Source organism: Sapajus apella, unplaced genomic scaffold, assembly GCF_009761245.1.
Source record: "Sapajus apella isolate SASKATOON/1434 unplaced genomic scaffold, GSC_monkey_1.0 scaffold4, whole genome shotgun sequence".
NCBI lineage: Eukaryota > Metazoa > Chordata > Mammalia > Primates > Cebidae > Sapajus > Sapajus apella.
In genome coordinates this window covers 59,193,367-59,218,773 of record NW_022436944.1, presented here as the reverse complement: position 1 = coordinate 59,218,773, position 25,407 = coordinate 59,193,367, and the positions used below count along the sequence as shown (strand labels likewise).

Genomic DNA, 25,407 nt, shown 5'->3' with positions numbered 1-25,407 from the left:
GAACCTGGTAGGCAGAGGTTGCAGTGAGCCAAGACAGCGCCACTGTACTCCAGCTTGGGAGACAGAGTGAGACTACATCTCAAAAAAAAAAAAAAAAACAACAAAAAAACAAAATGCAAGATTCTTCTCTTTTATGCCAGTTGAGAACAAATCTCTAAAGCCTTTCCATTTAAAAAACAGCTGTTTTTCTCATTTTTATTATAAATATAAGAAGACACACTTATTTTAGAAAATTCAGAAAAGCAGCAGGAACATAAAGGCTTCCAGCTCGATGGAAGAACAAGCCCACATTTAGTTGCTCTTATTTTCCAGACCCAGTGAAATGTGAGAAGATACCCAAAGGTAAAAAACAATCTATACAAGGGAAGAATAGGGGTGAGACAAAAATCAGAGATTTTGACAATGATAGCATAAAGATAACAAAGAACAGTGTCCTTCAGAACAGATGGAAGAGCTTGGACTCTAGCTGGAAGACCAAATTTTGAGTTGGCGATTCAGAGAGCAGGTTTGGATTATGGCAGTACTCCGACAGGTAATTTAATGGTTGTGTAGATAATAGTGAGGCCTCCTGGTCCCCTAGACCTACTCCCAAGCAAATGGGCAATTGGTTCAAGGATAATTTGTCTTAGGCCCAAAAGATAAAGTGGTTCTCTACTGAAGCTGAACAATCTACTTTAGATTTAGGACGTCAGTATGGAGATTAACACCATATAGCGAAGCTGATATAGTTTGGCTATTTGTCCCAGTTGCAAATCTCATGTTGAAATGTGATCCCCAGTAATGAAGGTGGGCCTGGTGGAAAGTGTTTGGGCTTTTGAGGCATATCCCTCATGAATGGCTTGGTGTCCTGCCTGTGGTAATGAGTGAGTTCTCACTCTATTAGTTCACTAAAGAGCTGGTTGTTGAAAAGAGTGTGACAACCCTCCCTCTCTCTTGCTCCCTTCTCTTGCCATGTGACACACAGAAGCCTTTTTACTCTCGCCTTCTGCTGTAAGTAAAAGGTTCCTGAGGTTTTGACCAGAAGCCGACGGCTGGCACCTTCCTGTACTGCCTACGGAATCATGAGCCAAATAAACCTCTTTTCTTTATAAATTGCCCTGACTCAGGTATTACTTCCTAGCAACACAAATGGACTAATACAGAAGCCTGTATTGTTTGGCACTGGGGAAACCCCTACATGCCTGCCATCAGATGCCATCCCTGTACACCAAAGCAAAGCCTGACAATTGACTGCCTAACTCACAAACTTGGAGCTCTCAGTAAGCACCCTCACCTTTCAGCCCTGAACCCCTTTTGGGAATACTTACCTGCCCAATGGCAGAGGAGGCCCATGTTGGCTACCTTTATTCACCAACTAAGTCCTTTGTTCAAAAATATGAATAGATGACCAGAAATCACCAGGCATTTGCAACAATACAATGGCCTAAGAAAGAAGAGCTGAGATAAACTAACAACAATTAACAAAGGGCAAAGAAAGGTAACTCAGAGTATTGAAAGTAACAAATTCTGATTACTATCCATAATGATTTTAAAAGATACTGCATCCATGTAACAGGCAAGGGTGATGTGAAATATAGGTAGAAGACAGGCAACAACTTATTGGAAATAGAAAACAGGATCAATAAAAAATTTAATAGAAGACCTAAAAGTTAAAATAAACATAAATTTTTTAGAATGTAGAATAAGAAAGCAAAAACATGGAATAAATGAAAGAAAAGAGACATGGGGGATCAATTCAGGAGATTCAGCATCTAACAGAATTCTGAAAAGGGAGAAAACAGAAAAGGAAAGAGAGGGAAAAAAATCGAAGACATGATAGAAGAAAATTTCCCCAAGCTAAGAAAGGGAAAAGTCTTTAGGTTAAGAGGGCCTACCAATTTGCTCAAACAATAAATGAAACATAAAACAAAATAAAGCAGACAAACCTACCTTGCTACATCTTCATGAAAATTCAGATCCTCAAAGATAAGGAGAACTTAGGGGCTTCAGACAGAAAAAAATATTTTGCAAATGGACAAAAATAAAGACGCTAAAATTTTTAATCAGTAACAATGAATGCTGGAAGACAGTATAGCATAGATTTTCTAAGAATAAATGATGTGAACTTAGACTTCTGTGTTCAGCTAAACCATCATCCCAAGAGGGCAAAATGAAGATATTTTCAGATATGTAAGATTGCTTTCTGGAAAAGAAAATTCTCAAGGTATATTCCAGGACAACCAAAAGCCATCCAAGAAAGAGGATCTTGGGACTCTAAAAAGAAGGAAACTGTCCCAGGAGTACAGTGAAGAGAAGTCCTGGGATTGTGCAGCAGATCTGGAAGGTAGGCCCAAATGGGCCATTCAGTAAGCATATAATTAAGAATCTACATGGATGAAGAGAAGTGGTGAAGAAGGAGCCACAACTTTCTTTTGCCGACAAGAGTAAAGAAAAGCCATTAGAAACTTTGGGAAAACCAAAACCAAAAACAGGTCAAGAATATATGCTCTATCTATGAAGCAAATTAAAAGTTCTAAGATTCTATAAACTAATTGAGTGGAAGAAGAAAGATGATGACCCATTTTTCTTCCAGTAGCCCAAGTGTTACAGCCAAGAATAACAGTTTTTTTTTCTCTCTTTATGAATTTTAAGTCATGACTTTGGTCTCTAGAAAATAATATTTATATAATTTAGAAACTGTTTAATTTTCACCCTATTTATAGATAAAGCATAAAAGGAGCACACTGTCAAGATATTTGCATTTGTTACTGAAAGAAAAATTAAAAATCATTGATAGCCTGATAGAAACCTGGATGTAGAGAGAAATAGAATGATGAGGGTAGTTCAGAGATGCTAATTTTCCCATCTTGCAGAATGGAGTCAAAATTTTATAGAATGCAGTCAAGACAGACTGTGTAAGGTATATATACCAAAGACAATGGTTTCAATATGCTATTAAAGCCACAGAGTTCACCAGCATATAATTAAAATTTTAATAAAACTTCAAGGGGAAGGTAAGGAGATAGGAAAAAGTAAAGTATTCATGAAAGTTTAAAGACTAATCAATAAATAGCAAGATAAACATATTATTTAGGAGTATAGTGGTAGCCCCCAGAAATGTTTGAATGTGATTCTCTGGGGGACTGGGAACTTGGCAAAAAGTTGGGGATATAAAATTCTTTTAATTTAATATCTTTTACTGTCTGAATTTCTTTTAACCAAGTACATGTATTCCTATAAAACACTGAAACAAAAACAAGCAAAAGAAGATTTAGAAAACTACCCAAAGTTCTACTACCGGAACCTGGCATTAGATGAGTGTTCTTTCAGACTTCCATGCAAGGTGTTTATAATCAGCCTACATACAGATTGGGAGGGGTCCTGGAACTCAATGGGGAGGGGGAGAGACAGAGAGAGAGAGAGAGAGAGAGAGAGAGAGAGAGAGAGAGAGAGAGTGTGTGTGTGTGCATGCAAATGTGCATGTGCTCATGTGTATCTGTGTGCATGCATGTGTATATGTGTGTGTATTTATGTGTGTGTATTCATGCAGGCACAGAGAGAAGGCAGCGACCAAGAAGTCAGTCCAAAGCTGGTTGGTGCTGAAGGGGCTCCAGGGCCAGCATGGCTCTGAGAGACTGAGTTTTGCAACAGGGATGATGTGCTCCCTCTTCCCACAAAGTTTTGCAGACAGGGGCTGTGGGGCAGCAGCAGGGCAGCCACCTGGAGTGGCCAGGAAACAGTGATGGTGGCAGCGGGGAGGTGCCCCTTTTAAACAGTGACTTAAATGAAGAAAAAAGGCCACAAATGGGTTTTCCTGAGCACATGTGTGTTTCTGTACACGCAGTGTTCACACTATCTTTTAACAAACATGCTCACACTGGCTTTGATCTTGCTCTTCCCTCTGCCTATAACACAGTTCTCCACAGATAGTCTCAGATAGGCTCAATCCATCACTTCATTTAGGTCTCTGTGCAAATATCACTTCCCTTGGGAGGCCTTCCCTGATCACCCTTGCTAAAACACCACCACCACACCAACATGTCTGTCCTCTTACTCTGATTTTTATTCCTCATATTTTCATAGAATACTTCTTTGTTTCTGCTGTTTAGTGATATATAATTGTCTATGATTAAGTAATAATAACAATAATCACTATATCAACATATTAATTAACACTTAATTATTACTTTGTTTATCTATTTCCCCTCCTAGGTAGAACATAAGCTCAAGGAAGACAGAATTTTTTTCCCACTCCTGTATCTGATGTGCCTAGACCACTAAAGTGCACCTAGTAGACACTCAATAAAATCCAGGACATGATGGACAGACATTGTTTTATGACTTGTTTTTTCCACTTAGTACTCCTGATTGACTGCAATGTTGTTGAACAATCTTCTCTCATGACATCTTCAGTCAACTCAGAGTTCTCCATAGTATAGATACAGCAAGGTTTACATAACTGATCTCCAATCTTTGGACCTTGAATCCTTCCCATTTCTTCTGCATTAAAAATGGTTCTATGATGCATATGCTGCCAGCCAAATGATTTCACATATCCACAATTGTGGATCCTAGAAGTAAAGCAGCCAGGTTCAAAGATTTGACTCTTTCAGGAGGCTTGCACCAATGTACACTTCCCACCCATGGTGTGAGATTCTAAAGTCCCTCTCAAAGTGGCCTCATGTTAAAGAGAAACCCCTGAAAGGGTTGCCAATTGGTCCATGGCAAAGCCCACTTCTGGTCCCCAAATGCAGCTCAGGAAGGAGAATGAAAAGACAGAAGGCAAGCATTACCTTCTCCCCTCTGGTTCTGTAGAAAAAATGGAATTGAGAGGTTTGGCTTCCTTACGGAGGGAGAAAAAGCAGCTATCAAACACAATATACTAAATCCATAATTTCTTTCACATAAAACTTCATCATATCATTAGTATCACTATTATGAGAAAACAAGCACAATTTTTTGAGTGCTTGCTGTGTCTGAGGCACTGTGCCAAAAGTTTTCCTTGCATCATCCTATTTAATTTTCACAGGGAACAGTGCAGTGGTAGACACACGGGTGCGGGGGCTGGTGGTAGTGTCCCACGCCCTGGCGTTTACTACAAGTGTGGTCCTGAGCACATTACTTAATCCCTCTAAGCCTCAGCTTCTTCATCTATAAGACAGGGATGATGACAGTAACCACTTTATCAGGCTGTTTTGAAGATTATAAACAGTAAGGTGCCTGGCATCAGTAAAGGGCTTGATAATTTCTTCTAATAGCTCTAAAATGATCCTCTTTTCATAGATGCATAAATCAACATGCAGAAAGAGTGAGTTCCTTGCTCAAAGGAGCAACCGCTTGAGCAGGGATTAAAAACTGGGAGCTTGCAACCATGTGCAAGTACTATTCACAGGCACCCAGCATGAACAGAGGCTTGCTCTCCAATTTATTTTTCTATAGAATTTTAATTTATTACAAGAAGCATCTGTCATTTTTACTAAAAAGCACTGATAAAGCTATTTTCAGAATTTAGAATAATATAACAGAAAAGAAAGGAAATACAGAAAGCCTTGCTTCTGGAAATCATGTCCTTTGGGCTTATGATTTATTTGATATCTTTCAAAGCCCAAAAGAAATACAACTGCAGAAGAGAAATGTTCTCCAGGCTCCCTCTTCCACACACTGCCCTGCTCTCTGTGCAGCTGGCCACCAGAAAGGCTCAGCTCTGCAGTTCCAAGAGTCCACATGGTATCAATGGAAGAGAGTTGTTACTGTGTCCCTCACTGTTCAAAAAGGGACATTTCTTTTCCTTTTGGGACACTCCTACCTCCCTCTCCAACCTAGTCTATGTAGTTCTGGAAGGGTGGGTACTACTCCTGGCACTAGTGGTGGTGGTTTCATGACTTAGGCCTGCCTTTGGGGTTGAACTGGGAGTTTCTACTAGAGATCTTGGTAATAGATGCTCCCTTTCTGCAGGGCTGGCTCCATGGCAGAATGAATGCTTAGAGGTGCAAAAGCAGATCTGACAGTGGGGTGGGACAGGATTCTGTTGTTATACTTAGAACACATGTATCTACTCAAGCCTGAAGTCAATCCCTGGACCTTCCCGTTACATGAGCCAACAGATTCTCTTGTTTTTTCAAGTCTTTTTAAGTTGAGTTTTTATTATTTGTAACTAAGAGTCCCAATACCATGTTCTAAGTTCTAGACAGCCTAGGAGGACGTCAAGTGCATCATCACATGAGTTCTCCATTCACTGCTTATACCAAAACTGTACAGCATTCTGAAGCACTTCAGTGAACTTAAAATAGAATGCCTCAGCTTGCTCAAGTCTCAGAGTGGAATCAGGGCACCAGCCTGGGGCTGCAGGGAGGTGGAAGACAACAATGAGTCCTTGGGGAATGACCTGCAAAACCACAGGTCAATTTAGAGAGCAGAAAACTTTTCCTTAAAAGTAACATGCTTTATGTTACACACAAAAATAAGTCTGTGTGAGACATACATGTTACCTAGCTTGATTTAATTATTCCATAATGTATACATATCAAAATATCACTTTGTGCCCCATAAATATACACAATTATTGTCAATTTTAAAACTAAATTTACTTTCTGCCAGGAAAAAGTAGTAATGTGTTTTAGATTATGATATGACTTAGAGTTAATGTAGAGAGGTTTTCTGGAAGGTCTTCCCTGGAACTTCCAGGGAAGGCTCAGTCATTATCATGCTCATTTGATATTAGTGATTTTATTTCACTTATTTAAAAACTCATGCCTCAGAGGAAACTCACAGGATGCATGTGGTCCACAGGGCAGAGGTGTGGGGAGAGGGCTGGGAGAACCTCAGCACCCAGGGTGGACTGGCTGAGTGTACTGCTTCCTGGCCCATGCTCAGGTGTCTGGTTTCCAGCTAAACACGCACAACTGCAGGCAAGGCTACATGAGAAAAACCTGTGTGTCGGCATCCTGCTGAAATAGAAGACAAATGGAATCTTGCATCTGCGCATGGACTCATTCATTTGTTCACTCATTCATTCTTTCATTCTTTCACTATGTATTGAGGGCCCACTATGTGCCAGGCACTGTGTTAGACATATAAGGATTACAAAACAGACCAGGGCCCTTGCCAACAGTGCTGCCAGACTAATCTGTTCAAAGAGTGCAAGGTGAGGAAAGGATGGTTTGGAAAGCCAGGCCAAAGGCATCTTGGGCATGGCTGGACTATCAGTGTCCCACAGGTCTTGGGTTCTGGATCATTCCCACAAATGGGTGAGAAATCGAAATCTACCTGCTTTCTTTCCCAGGCATTTTCTCTCATCAAGCTGCTGCTTCTCAGCTTCAGTAGGTGGGTAGGAGAGGTGGCTTAGGAAGGAAGGGAGATGCTCTTCTCATGATGAGATTTATAGGGAAAAGCTTTCCAATGTGAACTGTCCAGAGTTGTCCATGCTTGATTTCCCTGACTTATTTTTCACAAGATTCCAAGTTGGTTGGACGCAGTGACTCATGACTATAATACCAGCAGTTTGGGAGGCCGAGGCAGGCAGATTGCTGAGCCCAGGAGTTTGAGACCAGATTGGGCAACATGGCAAAACCCCATCTCTACAAAAAATACAAAAATTAGGCATGGTGGTACATGCCTGTAGTCCCAGCTACTCCAGAGGCTGAGGAGGGAGGATAGATTGACCCCAGGATGCAGAGGTTGCAAGGAGCCAAAATTGTACCATTGCACTCCAGCCTGGGCAATGAAACCAGACCCTATCTCAGAAAAAAAAAAAATAAAAAAAAAAAGAAAGGAAAGAAAGGAAAGAAGATGGGCAGGGCAGGGCAGGGCGAAGGAGAGAAAGATTGATTCCAAGTTATCCCTGACATCCCCGAGGATGATCACACAAAGACTCTTAGCTCTGTGTAGTTTCACAACCTTAAGCATGATAATCTGTTAAAATGAAAAAGCTTTTAAAAAATCTACAGCATATTACCCAAAGCAGTCTACAGGTTCAATGCAATGCCTATCAAAATACCAATGAAATCCTTCATTGAAATAGAAAGAAATTCCTAAGATTTGTATAGAATCACAAATGATCTCAAATAGCCAAAGCAACCCTGATCAAAAAGAACAAAGCTGGAGGCATTACACTATCAGACCTCAAAATATACTACAAAGCTGTTGTAACCAAAACAGCATGGTACTGGCATAAAAACAGACACAGAAACCAATGAAGCAGAGTAGAAAACCCCAACATTAATCCATATATCTACAGCTAACTGATTTTTGATAGAAGTGCCAAGAACACTCACTGGGGAAAGGAGAGTCTCTTCCACAAATGGTGCTGAGAACACTGAATATCTATATACAGAAGTATGAAACTAGACTTCCACCTCTTACCTTACACAAAAATCATCTTAAAATGGATCAAAGACCTAAACGTGAGACCTAAAGTGATAAAATTGCTAGGAAAAAAATAGGGAAATGCTTCTGGACATTGGTCTGCATAAGGATTTTATAAATAAAACCTCGAAAGCACAGGCAACAGAAACAAAAATAAACAAGTGGAATTAAATTAACAGTTTCTGCACAACAAAGGAAACAACTGACAGAGTGAAAAGACAACCTACAGAAAGGGAAAACATATTTGCAAACTATTAACTGGACAATGAGCTGATATTCAGAACATAAAAGGAACTGAAGCAACAGTAAAACCAAACAATCCAATTAAAAAATGGGAAAATGATCTGAAAACACTTTAAAAAAAAAAAAAAAGACATACAAATGACTGGATCTCATTCTTTTTCAGGGCTGAATAGTACTCCATTATGAATAAGCCAGGCACAGAAAGACAAACATTATATGTTCTCACTTATTTGTGGGATCTAAAAATCAAAACAGTTGGACTTCTGGAGATAGAGAGTAGAACAATGGTTACCAGAGGCTGAGAAGGAAGAGGTGAGGAGGGAGATGAAGATGGTTAATGAGTACAAAAAATCATTAGAATGAATATGACCCAGCACTTGATGGCACAACAGGGAGACTATGGTCAATACTAATTTAATTGTAATTTTAAAATAATTTAAATCATAAAATTAAGATGGTAACACAATCTAATTTTGAGGATAAATGCTTGAGGGGATGGATCTCCATTTTCCGCGGCATGATTATTATGCATTGCATGCCTGTATCAAAATATCTCATGTGCACCACAAATACATATACCTACTATGTACCCACAAAATAAAACATTTTAAAAGAGACATGGCCAACAAATATGTGAAAAAATACTCAAATTACTAATCGTTAGAGAAATGCAAATCAAAACCACAATGAGGTAGCATCTCACCCTAATTAGCATGGCTATTATCAAAAGAACAAAAAATAACAAATGCTGGTGAGGATGCAGAGAAAAGGGGACTCTTAACGCACTGTTGGTGGGACTGTAATTAGCACAGCCACTATGGAGAACAGTGTGGAGGTCCTTCACAAAACTACAAATGTGATTCAGCAATTCCACTACTGGGAATTTATCCAAACGAAAGGAGATCATTATGTTGAAGAGATATCTGCACCCCTCTGTTTAATGCAGCGGTATTCATAGCAGCCAAGATAAAGAGTTAACCTAGGTGTCTGACAATGGATGAAGGGATGAAAGATATAGTATATATAAGAATGGCTAATATTGAAAAGACTGATAATACACAGTGCTGGTAATGATGTGGAGTAACTGGATCTCTCCTATGTTGCTGGTAGAAAAGAGTTTGGTGAGTTCTTATAAGTTTAAATATATAGTGATTACTATACAAAACAGTAATTCCATTGTCAGGTATGGAACTCAACAGAAATGTTATTTCTACACCAAGGCTTGTACATGGGGCATAGAGATCCACTATCTTGTCTCACCACTGCCCAAGACACAGACAATGGCTTCTGTTTGCAAGTCCCCATGAAATCTTTCTAAGAAAAATGAAAAGACTATACAAGAAAACTTATAGCAATTTTTTTCATAACAGCAAAAAAAAAAAAAAAGAAACCAATTAAATGCCAATCAGCAGGTGAATGGATAAACAAACTGTATCCACAAACGGACTGTTATTCAACAATAAAAAGGAACTGCTGGCAGGGCACTGTGGCTCACGTCTGTAATTCCAGCACTTTGGTAGGCTGTGGTGGGTGGATCGCTTGAATCCAGGAGTTCAAGACCAGCCTGAGCAACATGGCAAAAACTCATCTCTACTAAAAATACAAAAATTAACTGGGCGTGGTGGCAGGTGACTGTAGTCCAAGCTACTTGGGAGGCTGAATCAAGAGGATTGCTTGAGAGCAGGAGTTCGAAGTGGCAGTGGGCTATGATTGTACCCCTGCACAACAGCCTGGGCAACAGAAGGAGACCCTGTCTCAAAAAGGAAAAAAGGAACTGCTGATATAAATGACATGAATGTACCTCAAAAACATTATACTAAATAAAAGAATACTTAAATAAAAATTACAACTGTACTATTCCACTTATATAAGGTTTTAATGCAAAACTAATCTACATTGACAAAAGGCAGATCATTGGTTACATGGAGCCAGCAGTGGGACTGACAGCAAAGGGGTACAAGGAAACTTTTCAAGACGTTGGAAATGTTCTATATCTTGATTGTAGTAGTGATTATATGTTTGTATATATTTGTCAAAACCCGTTGAACTGTACACTTAAAATGGATGCAACATACTCTTAGTAAATTATACTTCAATAAGGTTTAACCCCCAAAAAGAATAATTTTAAAACAAAAATGTAGTCTATATATGCCATGAAATACCATTCAGTCATAAAAAAGAATGAAGTTCTGTCATTCATGGCAACATAGCTAGAACAAGAGGACATTATGTTAAGTGAAGTAGGCCAGGAAGAGAAAGCTAAACACAGCATGTTCTCACTCAAACATGAAAGCTAACAAAATTGATCTCATAGAAGTAAAAAGTAGAGCAAAGGACACTAGAGGCTGGGAAGGGTAGGGGGAAGAAGGTGACAGGAAGAGACTTACTAGATACAAAATTTCAGATAGATAGGAGGAATAAGTTCCAGTGTTCTATACCAGAAGACGACTACAGTTAATGACTCTAGTTAATGATAATATATAATACAGTTTCAAATAGCTAGGAGAGTATTGAATGTTCCCAATACAAAGAAGTGATAGATGTTTCAGATGACAGCTATGCTAATTACCCCCCTTTGATCACTACACTTGATATGTATCAAAACATCACTGTGTAATCCATAAATATGTAACATTATTATTTGTCAATAAAAAACCTCAATATCAGAAGAAAGGCATGGAAATTTATAACTTCTATTAACTAAGGGGAAATGCTATCTTAAGATTTCTCAGAGAAACAGAAAGCTGGCATGGTTTTTAAGAACTAGCTTATTAAAAAGTTTAAACAGGAGGTGGAGAGGTGAGAAAGCCGCAGGAAGACCACCGCACACCCTTCTCCCTTCCCCGTAAAAACCCTGGGAACTTTTTGGACACTGGCAGAATATCATACACTAAGGACAAGAGATGAGAGGAGGCTGGTTAGAAATTAATGTCAGGGAGAAGGAGCTACTCAGGCTCTGTGTGATTCTAGAAAGACTGTATGAAAATTCTGAACAGTTAACAGAATAAACAATAAAGGTACAATGGAAAAAAAAGTTTAAATATTTCTTGATTTTTATCTTTTGGTATGGTATAAATCCTCTAAAAATTGAAAAATTTAATATGGTCTTTTAGAAAAAAATCAACAGCAAACCTTCAAAATTTACCAGTGACAACATAGTTAGAATTGATTACTTTAAGTTCTTAGAGCTACAGTTTTCTCATCTGCAAAATGGATAAGTTGTGCCTTACAGGGCCACAGGAAGAATTAGATAGCTCAACTGAGAGCTCTCAGAGAAAGGCCAGACCCTTGGTACCCACTGAGGGTGCAAGCAGAGTCTGAATGTGAGCGAACACACCTTTCCTGCATGGCCTCTGTGCATCTGTCCTGTACCAAATACTGCAAATGAGTTATTCTCAGGAGGGTACATGTGCCCCAATGTGGGCAACAGCATCATTTCTTGGAAGAAGTGTTTTTTCCCCAACACACGTGTTCTTGGAGATTCTATGGTGACCTGTCTTTCCACTTTGCTCCATTTCCCTAGAGAGAATGATTGTAATGAAGCATCTTACTGATGGGACACAAAGCAAGGCTGAGGGTGACAGACTGCTGCTCAGATGATGTAAATAAATTTATAACATAGACGTATGACCAGATCTGTCCTGCAAGAGCTCATACTGTTGTCAGGATAAGAGAATGCCCTAAGGGCCAGAGGCAAGAGGCTGGGGTGTGGCCATCTCACTATTGAAGCTTCCCCTGAAGGAAGGAATGAGTGAGTGATGTGTTCCAGGACAGGCTGGGCAAGTTCCTTGGAATTATACTGGAAAAGTGCAGTACTATGGATAACGGCAATGCTCCGGGGCCAGGGAGAAAAGAATTCAAATTCTGGAGCTCTCTCTGTAAGTGCTGCGTCAGGCAAGTTATTCTACCTCTTGGTGCCTTGAACTCCATCAAGGGAAACGACAATAGCTCCTACTCCTACAATTTGGTTGTTGAGATTAAATGACAGGTAGAATATAAAGCATATTGCGAAGTCTAGCACAAAACACCGGGCAGTCGGAAGTACATGTTATCAGTAGCACCATTATTAGCACAGGCTCTGAGCCTGGGTTCTAGTACCTGCTCTGCCACCTCTTAACTGGTGTGACTTTGGGCCAATCACTTAACTTTTCTCTGCCACCATTTTCTCACCTGTAATACAGGGCTACTAATGGCACCATTGGTTCTGTAAGTAGTTGACAGAAGAATCCAAGTAAAATACTCATCTCTGACACAATAAAACCAATCACTATCTTCACCACTGTCAAGAGTGCTTTAGAGGAAGTGTGCGTAGATGGGGAGGGTCAGGTGTCCCTCTCTGAGAGTGTCTAAGGGAATAGGTGAAGAGAGCTGGGGTTTAACATGGATGTGGAGTCTGGGAGGCAGAGGTGAGAAGCCCTGTTGCACATTGAACAAACAGCAGGAGGAATGACTGCATGCTCCCTCCCATCAAAAATAAGCATCTTCACAGATTAAAGAGACTAACTTCCTCCTTCCCTCAAATAGTCGATCTCCTCTCTGGGTGGCCAATGTCCAGGCTGAAAAGGGAAGGCTGGGCAGTACTCTCATGCCCCCAGGGTGGGGCTTCCCAAAGACTCTCATCTTGTATCAGAGTCACTGAGAGGGCAAAATCCTAGGGGAACCCAGGGCCCCTGCCTAGTCTAGCTCAGGGCCCTCGCCCAGAAAAATATATAAATTTGGCCTCACACTTCATTCGCAGGGCTCTTGGGCTTCTAGAGAATTGCTCAGCCACTGAATAGCCCAGCTCTTGAGGAAGGAAAACGTGACAATATCGTTTTTAGGAGCTACAGGTGGGCAGGTGGCAAAAGCAGTCTTTTGTTTCACAGCCACAGGCTTATCTGCTGAACTTGCAGTTAAGGGGAGGAAAGAACATTTATTTGAGAACTTCTTAGGTGGCAACTGATGGGTGACATGCTTTGGAGTAAAGCTCTCTTCTGTAACTAAATTCTAATTTTTTAAAAAAGTGAGGCTCCTTTTCTGCAGCTGTAGAGACAACAACAGATTTTCTGAATCCTTTAAGTCTCTTTTTTGACCCCTCTCAGCCTTACCTCATTAGCTGGTGTCTCAATGTCCTCCCTAATTCCCAGCTCAGGGAAGGCATTCAGAAGAATATTGAGATAGCAAGGGGAGAGATGACAGATGTCGGTGATGGGGAGGAAGGCAGCAAATCACACCGCCACGTGTGTACCTATGCAACAATCTTGTGTTTTCTTCACATGTACCCCAAACCCTAAAATGCAATAAAATAAATGGAAAAAAAAGATTCCTTAAAAAATTATATAAGCACATTTTAGACTTATTTTGCTATCATTTATTGACAGCCTTCCCAACCCAAGCTACTTCAAAAGAAGTCTTTTCTACATGGAGAGAACCCCTGTTTGTATATCTAGATATTCGGAAGGGGCCCTTCCCATGAGGTAGAAGAAGATGAAGAGAAGCTCTCATTGAAAAAAAAAAAATTAGGGATATTTTTCTAGCTAAGAAAAGTTTTGGAAAAGAGAAAATATGGGAAAGGGGGAAAGTTATCCTATCAGATGTTAAGATATATTACAAATATATAATAATCAAAACAGTGTGGTATGTTTAAAAACATAGCTATAAATAGAAAAAGAAAACTCTGCAAGATAATGTACCAAAATGCAACTGCTGATATCTCTGAGTGGGGTATGATGGGTAACTTTAATTTTTCAAGTTGCATAAATATATACTATTTTATGAACAGAGAAGAAAGATACTACAACTTTGATGAAACTTTCTAAGAGGAAGGAAGATGATATGCCCTAAAGTGTAAACGAAGGCCTGTAGCCACAGAGAGAGTAAGATGGAAGCTCTACCCTCCTCACTTACTTGTCTGTGATATTGGGAGAGCTATGTACTCCCTTTGAACCTGCTTCACACTTAAAAATGATGTTTATAAAATCTACCTCACAGGCTGTGAAATTAAAGACAATGTGACAAAGCACCTATTAACGATACTGGTACATAGCAGGAATGCGTCAGAGAGTGAGGGTGACAGGCTACATGAAATATGGTTAAAAAAAAAAAAGTAATCAACAAATACAGAGATAAATCTAAATAAGAGTTGGTACAGAATATAAAAATAAGAATTAAAACACCACCAAACTTTGCTTATATGGATTTTAGATTCATGGGAGTTCACTATACCCTGGCATAGAAATCACTAACAGAAAAACTGTATTCCCATTTTTTTTTTTTTTTTTAGCATGGGGGCAGGTAGAGGTGTTGCAATTTTTCACAATGGCAATTCTCCATAATTCTCATAAATAACTTCTAGGTCTGTATGGACCATCCATCTTTAAGGAGTTTAGTTCTAAACAGGCATGTTTTTTGAGCATTTTGCTGTGCCAAGTCTAGTTCAAAATACTGGGGTTATGAAGGAGGCTAAGACCAAGTGCTGCCCCAGTGAGCTCACAGTGTAACAGGAAGTGATGCTCCTGGGCTTGGATGAGTGGGTTGTGATGGTCACATAACTAGCCAGGATAGGAATATAGGAAGAGGATCAGGTTTAGAGGGAAGGCAGAAAATTTAGGTAGGACAATTATATTTGGGGTGCCCATCACGTCCCCAGGTACTAAGACCTGGTGAGCATTTGGATATACCAGCCTGGATATATATACATATATATGTATAATATATATATTCTTAGGAGGGTAGAAATTTGGACTAGAAATATAGATTTAGGACCCCCTTGGTACACAGGTAGTATTAAGCCGGTAATGGGTATATCACAGGTATAAATGATCACCATCCTTACTTTACTGAGAAAAAATGCAAACAAGTAATTTGCTGATATGTCACTGACTGAACTAGAAGCAAATCTGGGAACAGACTGTAGATATCATTCTTGGGTCAGTGCCTTGACGTCTGATCAGGTTGTTTTTCTTCCAGAAATCCTAGTAGTGTTCTTATTGCAAATTGGGTCTTTTGCTTCAGAGTCCAAGCAAATAGAAAGCTGCATGCATCAAAGAGTCAGGATAAAATCTAATATCATCGTGTTGTTTCCCTAAAAAAACCTACTTAACATCATACTGCGAATACTAATTACTTCCAGGCACTTGTTGTGCAAGCAGTTTTCGAATTTCTTTTTCTATGACACAAATAAATGTATAAACATGTGTATTCTCATTAGAAGACAGACTGGAATCACAAAGAACAGCACTGAAATTACAATCACATTAAAGTGTCACCTAGGAATGCCAGACTGATCTCGGCTAATTAGACTGAAACAATGCAGTTATGAGAAGGAGGGGCAGCCTACATGAAACACAGCTCGGGCCCTGGCTGCCAGTAAAGAGGCAAGGCATTCCTAGGCCTTCTTCCCCAGCACAGTAGGGCACTGTGCAAACTAAGAGTTTACACGGGAGAGACTCTGTGAGATCCTGAAGATCATGCTACTCCCAGTGTGGTTCTCGGACCAGCAGCGTGGGCATAGCCTGGAAGCTAGATAGAAAAGCATAATCTCAGACCTCCACACTCACACTGTGACCTGCTGAATCAGAATCTGCATTTTAGCCAGATTCCCATGTGTAGCAAAATTAGCTGGGTGTTTTCGGAGGTGCCATGATTTTTTTTTTTGAGATGGAGTCTCACTCTGTCGCCCAGGCTGGAGGGTAGTGGTGCTTTCTTGGCTCACTGCAACCTCCGCCTCCCGGGTTCAAGTGATTCTCCTGCTTCAGCCTCCTGAGTAGCTGAGATTACAGGTGCCCACCACCACACCCAGCTAATTTTATTGTTTTGGTATTTTTAGTAGAGACAGGGATTTCACCATGCTGGCCAGGCTGGTCTCGAACTCCTGAGCTCAAGTGATCCACCTGCCTCAGCCTCCCAAAGTGCTGGGATTATAGGAGTGAGCCACTGTGCCCGGCCATAATTTTTTTTCTTTAAAACTTTGACCAAAATCCACTTAGTAGGACAAAAGATAGTTAACTTGTTTCTCCCCTTGTCTTTTTTTTTTTTTTTTTAAGGAAAAGGAACTGAACGGGGTTATAAAAAGTTTTAAAGAAGAAGTGAATAATTAAAATGCTACTCCCAAATTCAGACACAATAGTTATAAGAAAATACAATGCTAATAATACTATTGAGACAAATTCAAATCATTCTACATAGAAGGTACACCAAGGAATCTGCAACAAACTAAATTGAGAATGATGAAGCTAAACTAACATTTTTTTGTTGGTAAAAAACTAAGCACAGCAGCAATTAAAATCCATGACCAATTTAAAACGACCTTGATGATTTGTGAAAAATGAAGTATACCTCCTGAAAATGGTAAACATGTGATCTGTGAGCTGTGCTTTACTTTGTGTATGTGGGCTAAATGCACCTGATGGCAGTAATTGAAGCAACCCCTTAGAATGTCCCTGTATGGCAGATGCACATGAATGTGTGTTCCAAGCTGGGGAATCCAGGTGTTGCTAACCTGGAGATTCATTCTTTATCTTTGATAAACATCTCAACCCCTGGCCTGTCTTGTGGAACACATGCCATATAGGGGATTGAGGCCCTGAGTTTTGGTTAAATGAAGGCTGCTAGGTGGAGGTTGCTAAGGGGAGGAAGTTAAGTGAAAATGCTACATAAACTACATGCTGTTTGGAAGTGGTTGTGGTTTTCCTGCCCAGCCTGTGGCTACTGAGCTGTGCAACTATGTTGTCCAGCCCGCCACCACTGGACTATAGGAAGGTGGATATGTTGTCTAGCCTGCTACCACTGGACTGTTTCTGTATATACGTCAGTTCCCCTGTCCAGCCTGCTGCCACTGGACTCTCTCCCCTGTATGTAAGCCCCTAATAAAACCCCACGTCTTGCTTGCTGGCTCTGGTCTTTTCTTTGGCCTCTTGAACCTGGTGCCTTCCTTACTGAGGTTAACAGGGGTTAAGAATACAGAATGAGAAGATTCAGCAACCACTGATAACACACTCAACAGCCATGAAAGAGAAAGCATTCTAGGTTTTTCAGAGGGACTCTAATATAGATGATTGGTTATACAGACGATGAAACAGCTAAGGCTCCTGGGAGAGAATGGTGAGGCATCTGAGAGACTAGAATAGAGAAGCTTCTCCCAACTCAAGGCCAGAGGGATGAGGGAACAGGCAATGTTATCAGGAGTAGTATCCTAGAGCCAGGAGCTGGGGCCACAGAGAAGTTGCAGCTGCTTCTAGAGATGCTGCCTCAGGCAGAGACAGGACATATGCTGCACCCTGTCTGCTGTCTTCCTTCTGCTCTCCCACCTCCTTGCATAGCCTGATACTGGCCAAGCTGAGAAGGGATTCTGCGTAGCACAGCCTGTGAGGGTCAGCACCGTACCCCCCCACCGTCTAATCCCAGGAACACAGAGCAGAGCAGGGGAAAGGAAAGGGTGGGAAATGCCTGGCACCTATACCGATGTTAGCTTATGAGCATTAGATCCCAGTAACCCTAATAACTCACTTCATAGATTATAGCAAGTAGCCTTCATTTCCAGTAGAAATCTAAGTCTGTAGAATTGTGACTCGCTTGCCTAAAAGAAGGGAAGAAAGGAACGTATCTGGGGTCCGTTTGCAGCCTGTGAAAAGCATCCCGGTGCCTCCAGAACTTGGGCTGGGTGTCAGACTGCACTTCACTATTTACCGCCTGAGTGACCAAAGCAAGTCGCTAACCTCTCTGGGTGCCATGTTCCTTACCTGCAAAAATGGAGATGCTAATCTTTACCTGGTGGAGTTTTATGAGGAATCATTGACCTAATATGCTTAAGCATCTACTATAGAACCTGAATATAGCTAAGCACTAAGAAAATGGCAGCCATTTAATCTCAGAAAAAACAAAATCTTCATTAGATTTAAGTCATAAGGTGTTTTCTTCTAAAGAAGTAAAACAAAAGAAAGCTCTTCTATATGGACCACCATATAGGGGCAGTAAGAGGACCTTGGTTTACTACCCATTAGGGCCAATATCTGACATCTACTTGGGACTCAGATGTTTGTTATGTGTTTTTGTAGAGTAAAGCTGTGTAGGCACAGTTTCCCTCAATGACCGTGTGCACCGTCTCCCGCCTGCTGAGGTCTGCATGGAACGTTCCAACTGGGTCTGTCACCTGCCATCGGCAGCTCACCCAACTGACTACTCAGCATTGAGGTGAGGCCCCAGCAAGCCTTGCTACTAGCATCACTCGCTCCTATTCTGCTTAGTGAGACTCAATTCTTAGGAAGTATTATTACTAAATAGTTCCTTGGATACAGGGACCTTCAAATAAACTCAAAGTACAGTGACGCAGTTTGCAAAAAACAAAACAAAAACCCCAAGAACAAAAAACAGTTTTTTTCTCCTTCAAATTTGGTTGTAGGCAATGTATTTAACCTTTAAGAAATTTTATTTCCTCAGATGCAAATGAAGAGAATAAATATTTCATCAGATTTTTATAAAGGTTTAATGACACAAACACATGGGAATTACTTAGCACAGTGTCTCACCAAGGTAACTTTTCAATACATGCTATTTTTTTGTTATCATCAACATCATTGTTTGATCCTAAGCCCTCATTCACTCCTTTTTGAAAGGATGTAGGTGTAATCAGTAAATTAATAGGAAAAACAGACTTGGCAGGAAATGTGTTTGATTCTTGCATTTTATCTTAACCAAAACGCTAGATTTGGGGGCTAAGGTGTTTCTTAACCATTAGCAGTTCTTAAACTTGAATATGCATCAGGATCCCTTGGAAGGCTTATTAAAGCTAGCTTGCTGGGCCCCACCCCAGAGTTTCCAATTCAGGAGGTGTGGGTGGGGTCTGGGAACCGGCATTTCAGATAGCTTCTCTGGTGACATGATACTGCAAGTCCACGGATTGCACTTTAAGAACCACGGAGTTTGAGGTAGATTGGGCAGGTCCTAAAGAGCCCATGAGAAGGTAGTACTGATTCAGTGCTGTGAAGAAAACAACAGAATGCCATCCAGGTGCTTGGAAGATAAGAATCCTTCAGCCCTGACAGCAGGAAGGCCCTTGAGCACAGAGTCAGAGCAATCAGTTTTGAAGTCACGAGAAGCCGAGTCTGGATGGAAGAGAACAGCCCTCACGCTGGGACCCCTGAGTATGTAACTGGAAATTTGCAGACAGACGTGGCTCAGAGGCTGGAGGTGTCATGTTCAGTTGATACATGACAACTGCCATTAATGTGAAGCATCTTGCTAAGGGTAAGATGCCAGAACTGACAAACAGCGAGAAGGAAGGAAAGCCTGGAAGAGAAGAGAGGAGATGTGCGTGTGATTTACCCACAGCTGCTTGTAGGCCCTCTATGCGCAATTTCTCTGATCCCTACAGCAATTAGAGGGAGACAGAGAAGGAAAATGAGGCCGAAGGAGGTATAAGATGCCCAAGGTCACATAGATAGCCTGATGGTTAATACTGAGTGTCAACTTGATTGGATTGAAGGATACAAAGTATTGATTCTGGCTGTGTCTGTGAGGGTGTTGTCAAAGGAGATTGACATTTGAGTCAGTGAGCTGGGAAAGGCAGACCCACCCTTAATCTGGTGGGTACCATCTAATCAGAGGCCAGTGAATATAAAGCAGGCAGAAAAATGTGAAAAGGAGAGACTGGCCTAGCCTCCTAGCCTATATCTTTCTCCTGTGCTGGATGCTTCCTGCCCTTGAACATCAGACTCCATGTTCTTCAGTTTTGAGACTCAGACTGGCCCTTCTTGCTCTTCAAGCTTTCAGACATTCTATTGTGGGACCTTGTGATCGTGTAAGTTAATACTTGATAAACTCCTTTATATATCTATTTTATTAGTTCTGTCCCTTTAGAGAACCCTCACTAATAATACAAGCTAGTAAGTGACAGGGCTGGGATCTGATCTCCATCTGCTTGCAAAGCCCCATGCCTCCACTGGATCACATGTACCATGGGTATGGGTGCCAGGCCTGGTTGTAAGCCTTATATGATCAACCCATTCAACCCTCGCAACAACCCTATGGGGCAAGCACTTTATTCACAGAGGAGAAACCTGAAGTTCCATAACCTGCCTGAGGATATATGACCAGTAAGAGGCAGAATCCATCACCACTGTATGACCTCTTCTATAAGAGGGAGGCCATTGAAAAAAGAAAGAAACAGAGCCAGGCAGACGTAAGGCGATGACAAGGCAGCTTACTTAAGAATGCCTGCTGGCATAGTGGCCACGCCTCCGAGGCCAAGTCAGGTGGGGGTTTGTATGCAGACCCCAGTTGCCCTTCTTCCCAGCTGCATTCTGCTGGTCTCAGTGCACTCACCCTCTCTGGATCCAATCCATTTCCTTCACACCCATAACTCTGCAACAATACCCCTGCCAGGGGTACACCAAATCCTAAATACCCACCTTGAAAAGCCAGCCTTTCTTTCCAGGAGAAGCCTCCCTAAGAAGCCTTAAATAGAGAACCAAAAACAAACGTTGAGAGAAAGGTGTGGGTTGGCACAGGTGCATGGGGAGAAAGGGTTCCAGTCACCATTGAACTGGCCCTCCTCTCCCTCCATGTCACCAACTGCACCAGCCCTGGCCACAATGGTGACTAGTCCTGATCTTTCTCCTAATGGGCTAACCAAGTGTGAAATCTCCTTCTTCCTCAGAGCCTTTCATGGCTGTCAAGATCAAAAGATCTTGATGTCACAGAAAGCACTCAAAAGGGGCCTTTGCAGTAGTGAGGAATCCTGGCCCAAGTGAATCTGTGATTTGGCTGTGTCTGTGTTTGGGACTCAGAGCTGTGGGCTTCTGGATGCTTTGAAGTAGAGCTTTCACAGAAGTGTCTTTCCATTGGGATGGGGCAGATAAAAGATGGCCACAAATTCTTTGCTACACTTCCCTCAGAGAGGTGAAGTCTAAGTTCCCACTCCTCTTGAAACTGTGCTGGTCTTGGTGAGTTGTTCATTTACTAGAATATGGCAGAAGTGAGTTTCTGGGATTTCTGAGGCTAAGTCAGGTGAGGGTTTGTGTGCAGGGCTATGTCTGTGAGGGTGTTGCCAAAGGAGATTAACATAAGAAGTCTTGTATTTCCATTCCAGGATGCCTGGAGCACTCTATTTGGAAGCCCTGAGAACAAGGCAATTCTCCAGGCTGCCTTGCACCAACTGAATTCTCCCCCTTTCTTGTCTATGCATTATGAATATATAGATAAAAATGTGTAGAAAAAGTACAATAGTAAGACGATCAACTTTATGACAATCTGGATTATTTTTTCTTTTGATTTACATGTATTTGTATATTTTCTACAAGACACATGAATGAATGTGTAAAAATAAATTTTTCTCATATTTCCATTTCACATGTAAAATTGGGACATCTATAATCTCTTTAATTTCTATTGGTATGTAGTTGCCCTGTAATAACTGATACTCTCACGCAATAATTCATACATGTCCAGTTTCTTTTTCATTCACTCTCAAATTCAGGAGGTATATTCATAACTCTTGTTAAAGTTTTATGTGCATCACACTTTGAAAGTTACCATCACTCATTTACTAGAATTCAAAACTCTCAACTGAAAATGAGATAAGCAAAGAGTAAATTTTGAAAATATTATTGATGAATTTGCTTCCATTTTAGGCCAGGAAAGTAACATTACAATAAATTCTGGTTTCACTATAAATATTTAAGTGTAAAACAATGTTGTGAGTTTAATGTAGCTACTTTCCTGTTTTTCAATATTTTTCAGACATTTTAACATTCTAGAAAAATTAACCCTTAAAAATATTTACAAACATATACTATTGAGGACATATATTTATTTGTGTCTCAGTCTCTAATATGGCTCAGCATGACATTATTAGAAAGTTGTTTTTACTTGAAAGTTGTAAATTTAGTTCATTATGAATTTTTGCATCAATTTTTATTTTAAAAAATACTATGCTAAAATATTGTCTCTACTGAGTTTTTTAAAAGTTAAAAAAATCTACTTTATTGTGGTTTTAAGGACTACACAAAAATATTATATCTAGGGTACAAAGCATAAGGCATGCCACATTTTTACCAACATGGCATTTATTTATTATGTATTATATACTTATATCAAAATATCATATATACCCCATATTATTGATTAATTTGCTTCTATTTTAGGCCAGAAAAGTAACATTCTGGTTTCACTATAAATTATATATTTAAACGTAAAACAGTGTTGTGAGTTTAATATAGTTACTTTTTTCAATATCTTTCAGACATTTTAATATTCTAGAAAAATTAACCCTTAAAAATACACACAAACATATACTATTGGGGACATATATTTCCCCAATAAGATCTGCTACTTGCTGAATGCCTGTGACAAGCCTGCCTGGGGAGTGCCTTGCTTGCTTCACCTTCAGCCTGTCCCTGACGGGGTAGCACTGGGTTTGTACCAGTGGGGCACCTGGTGGAAAGTAGCTTTGCCAATGCAAAGGGCATAGTGCCTAGTGGAGCAGAGGACCTCAGGAGGAGAGGGGGCACCCAAAGAATCCAGTGGTGGTACCCAGGGGAACGGATGTGGCGAGTGGATGCATAGTGCCCAGATTGTTCTTGGGATGGGAGACAGAAGAAGAAAAGTGAAAAAAAATCCACAGATGCCACAGTTAGCTGTCAAGATGCTTGCTAGAAAGGGGTGGGAAAAGAGCTTTGCAGGAGGCTGGGGTCTTATATTAACAGGTTCCTGTATTAATAGGGATAAAAACCAATGAAACGTCATTACCCAAGATAGGTCTATACGAGTATATGTTTCTGAACTGATTTGGAGATGGGTGTGTGAGGGTACCTTCTAGGACTCTGCTTGGTGCTATTGCCATGATGTGGATACAGCAGCACATCCTCTCTGCAGCCACTCTGCCCGCTGTGGAACCTCCTCAGCTGCCTCTATCTGGCTCTCAAGAGGCCTGCTCTAGACTTGAGGCCACTGGCAATGACCTTGCCCTGAACTTCTCCATCTATCAGCTGGTCTCCATGGCTCTTGGCTCCACCCTCACGCTTCATTCATTCCTCTCTGTATGGTTCAGTGAGCTTGACTCACATTCAACCAAATGGTTCAGGTCTGGGGGATGGGGAATGAAATGGTTTCATTTAGCTTCAGTTGTTTGGAGGCAGGAATAAAGATCACTTGAATATAACCTTTCTTTAGCCTTCTTATTTATAAAGTTGATTGAGCTTCTTTATTTGTCAGAATTGGCTTGAAGAGAATAAGAGAATTTACTGTGTTTATTTGGATAGCTGCTGTTCTTGCTGTAGCTGCAAAATTCGTACTCTGAGCTAAGCTGGCCCAGAAGGGCAATCTTGTGTCTTTCCTGCTAATCTCTGTGATCTGGGAACTGAGATAGCAAAGAACAGCCAGGACATACAGATTCTTTCCTCAACCATATCAGTCAATGTGTGGCCTTGCAGACATCAATTTACCTTTCTGCATCTCACCTCCATCATCCTCAGAATATAAATGATCCCATCTTCCTCCAACCAAATTTCTAGGGACACACAGGGTTGCATCGAATGCTGCCTCACTGATGTCCTGACACACTGATGTGAGCCTGTTTTTCTCTGATAATATCTTCACATTCCTACCAAAAATGTGTACAATTTCCTTTTTGGTTTATTCATTTGTTTGACTAATAATAACGTTAAGTTATATGGTGAGGTGTCTTCCTCTCAAATTAAGCTCCTAGCTGGTTGCTGGAACAAGAAGATGATCTGATTACTGTTAATATTAAGCAATTCTGGACTTTAGCTATAATAGACACACAGTGTTTCAGTTTACTGTGAAAATTAAAAGGCAGGGATTTTGCTGTATTAGCTTAAAAATATGATAAAACTTTACCATTTGTTCACAATAAAATACTTAGGTTGAAGTTGTTGGTTGCAGTGTAATTCATTAGTAAGATCTGCCACTTGCTGAATGCTTATGACAAGCTTGCCATTGAGCTGGGTCCTTTTAGTCATCAAAACCAAACTATGAGATAGGTATTATTGTGTGAAAACAAATATAGCTGGTTAATGGTGAAGCCAATATCCTCTCTTTTTGTCTATTAGTTTTTAAAGATAAAAATAGATAGGCCACAGGATTTAAAATTTAAGTCTCCTGCCCACCTATGTTCACCATCCCTCCAGTTCCCATCTCCAGAGGCAAATGATATTATCAGTTACTTGTGCACTTATACACACATAAGAAAATACTAAAAAAAAATGCCTTTCGCCCTGTTTCTGCACATATATCAACATGCCATTGCACACTGCTCTATTTGCTTTTTTTATAAGCACACATCCTGGAGATATTTCTTATCAGTAAATAAAAAGTTTCCTCATTCCTGTTTAGGGGCATGCAAGTGGTTCACTTTATGACCATTTCATAATTAATTTAACCAGTGCCCTATTGATTAGCATCTAGATTGTTTCCTAATTTGTTATTACATCAATGTTGTGGGAAATGGTCTTTACACCTGTCCCTTTGCATATGGGCAAATATATCTGCAAGAAAAATTCCTACAGATGAAATAGCAGGGTTGAAAGATATATGCTGCAGGTATTTTGCAGATACTGCAAAATTTCCTTCCATTTGAGTTATCCCAATTTATAGTCTCATGGCAACATATGAGCCTCTTTGCCAACGTATGGTGTTATCAAGTTTTTCGATCTTTGCCAATCTAATTGGTGAACACTGGTAGGCCATTATAGTTTTAATTTACATTTATCATATTATGAGAGAGGCTAGGCACTGTTTCATTTGTTTAAGGAGCCATTTGTGTTCCATTTTCTGGAAATTCTTTTTACTTTTCTTGTCCCTTTATCTATTACATTTTGGGCTTTT

The 25,407-nt window shown here is 40.4% G+C and overlaps 1 protein-coding gene across 5 annotated transcripts in view; it reads right to left on the bottom strand.

Annotated features, from left to right (window-relative positions):
- Positions 1 to 25,407, bottom strand: part of MYRIP (myosin VIIA and Rab interacting protein) — a 425,307-nt gene that overhangs the window by 108,227 nt on the left and 291,673 nt on the right. The window lies entirely within an intron of this gene.